The 2,620-nt window shown below is 32.0% G+C and overlaps 1 non-coding gene across 1 annotated transcript; it reads right to left on the bottom strand.

Annotated features, from left to right (window-relative positions):
- Positions 1 to 1,877: 1,877 nt before the first annotated feature.
- Positions 1,878 to 1,981, bottom strand: LOC112759956 (small nucleolar RNA R71). Its single transcript, XR_003180417.1, has one exon. It is a non-coding gene; the product is annotated as a small nucleolar RNA R71 (small nucleolar RNA).
- Positions 1,982 to 2,620: the final 639 nt, after the last annotated feature.

The following is a 2,620-nucleotide window of genomic DNA, read 5'->3' as shown; positions in this document are numbered from 1 at the left end:
GTCTAATTCCTGGACTGGAGCTTTAGACTAACATTGCAAGATTCTTGGAATTCCTATTAAAAATTTTGAAATCCTTATTTTTCCAATTAATTTTTCGAAAAATATCCAAAAAAATTAATAAAATCATAAAACCAAAAATAATTTGATGTTTCTTGGTTGAATCTAGTGTCAAGTCATAAGTTTAGTGTTAATTGCATGTTCTTAAAATTTGTGCATTTTTCGAAAACTCATGCATGTGTTCTTCACGATCTTCAAGTTGTTCTTGACAAGTCTTCTTGTTTGATCTTTACATTTTCTTGTTTTGTGTCTTTTCTTATTTTTCATATGCATTCTTGAATTGTTAGTGTCTCAACATTAAAATTTTTTATATTTGGTGTCTTGCATGTTTTTCTTTTCTTAAAAATTTTCAAAAATAAGTTCTTGGTGTTCATCTTGACATTCAAAGTGTTCTTGGTGTTCATCTTGACGTTCGAATATTTGAGTTGACTTTTTCAAAAAATTTTGAAATCTAGTTGTTTCTTATGAGTCAAATCAAATTTTCAATTTAAAAATTCTATCTTTTTCAAAACTTTTTCAAAAATCAAATCTTTTTCATTTTTTTATGATTTTCGAAAATTTCAAAATGATTTTCTAAAATCTTTTTCTTATTTCTATTTCATATTTTCGAAATTAATGCCAACAGTTAATGTGATTGATTCAAAAATTTTAAGTTTGTTACTTGCCTAGTAAGAAAGGTTCAATCTTTAAATTCTAGAATCATATCTTTTTGTTTCTTGTTAGTCAAGTAATCAACTTTAATTTTCAAAATCAAATCTTTTTAAATTTCTTTTTCAAATCTTTCTCAAAATAAGTTTCAATCACATCTTTTTTTAAAAATCAATTTCAAAATCTTTTCTAACTTAGTTTCTAACTTCTTATCTTTTTGTTTAATTCATATCTTTTTCAAAACTACCTAACTAACTCTCTCTTTCTAATTTTTGAAAATCCCTTCCCTCTTTTTCAAAATCCATTTTTTATTAACTAATTGTTTTAATTTTTACTTTAATTTAATTTCATTTTTCTTTTTTGTATTTTCGAATTCTAACTTTAAAGTTAATTTAAAAACAAAAATATTTTCTTTTCTTTTCAATGATTTTCGAAAATTCTTCTCTCTCATCTCCTTCTAATTATTTATTTATTTACTGACACTCCTCTTTCACCCAAGAATTTGAACTCATTCCTCTCCCTTGTGTTTGGATTCTTATCTTTTCCTTCCTCCATTATTCTCTTCTTATACTTACATAAGAAATCTCTATATTGTGACATAGAGGATTCTATATTTTCTTTTCTGTTTTCTTCTTTTTCATATGAGCAGGAACAAGGATAAGAATATTCTTGTTGAAGTTGATCCTGAACCTGAAAGGACTCTGAAGAGAAAGCTAAGGGAAGCTAAAGCACAACTCTCTGGAGGAAATCAGACAGAAATTTTCGAAAAAGAAGGAGACATGGCCGAAAATAATAACAATGCAAGGAAGATGCTTGGTGACTTTACTGCACCAAATTCCAATTTACATGGAAGAAGCATCTCAATCCCTGCCATTGGAGCAAACAATTTTGAGCTGAAACCTCAATTAGTTTCTCTGATGCAACAGAACTGCAAGTTTCATGGACTTCTATCAGAAGATCCTTTTCAGTTCTTAACTGAATTCTTGCAAATCTGTGATACTGTTAAGACCAATGGGGTTGATCCCGAGGTCTACAGGCTTATGCTTTTCCGGTTTGCTGTAAGAGACAGAGCTAGAATATGGTTGGATTCTCAACCTAAAAATAGCCTGAACTCTTGGGATAAGCTGGTCACGACTTTCTTAGCCAAGTTCTTTCCTCCTCAAAAGCTTAGCAAGTTTAGAGTGGATGTTCAAACCTTCAAACAGAAGGAAGGTGAATCCCTCTATGAAGCTTGGGAGAGATACAAGGAACTGACCAAAAAGTGTCCTTCTGACATGCTTTCAGAATGGACCATCCTGGATATATTCTATGATGGTCTATCTGAGCTATCAAAGATGTCACTGGACCATTCTGCAGGTGGATCTATTCACCTAAAGAAAACGCCTGCAGAAGCTCAGGAACTCATTGACATGGTTGCAAACAACCAGTTCATGTACACTTCTGAAAGGAATCCTGTGAGTAATGGGACGCCTCAGAGAAAGGGATTTCTTAAAATTGATACTCTGAATGCCATATTGGCTCAGAATAAAATATTGATTCAGCAAGTCAATATGATCTTTCAGAGTCTGAATGGATTGAAGGAATCATCCAACAGTACTAAAGAGGCATCTTCTGAGGAAGAAGCTTATGATCCTGAGAATCCTGCAATAGCAGAAGTGAATTACATGGGTGAACACTATGGAAACACCTATAATCCCTCATGGAGAAATCATCCAAATTTCTCATGGAAGGATCAACAAAAGCCTCAACAAGGCTTTAATAATGGTGGAAGAAACAGGTTTAGCAATAGCATGCCTTTTCCATCATCCACTCAGCAACAAATAGAGAATTCTGAGCAGAATCCATCTAGCTTAGCAAATATAGTCTCTGATCTATCTAAGGCTACTGTAAGTTTCATGAATGAAACAAGGTCCTC

The sequence above is a fragment of the Arachis hypogaea genome, chromosome 16 (assembly GCF_003086295.3).
Source record: "Arachis hypogaea cultivar Tifrunner chromosome 16, arahy.Tifrunner.gnm2.J5K5, whole genome shotgun sequence".
Classification (NCBI taxonomy): Eukaryota; Viridiplantae; Streptophyta; class Magnoliopsida; order Fabales; family Fabaceae; genus Arachis; species Arachis hypogaea.
This window is presented reverse-complemented; position numbering and strand designations above follow the sequence as displayed.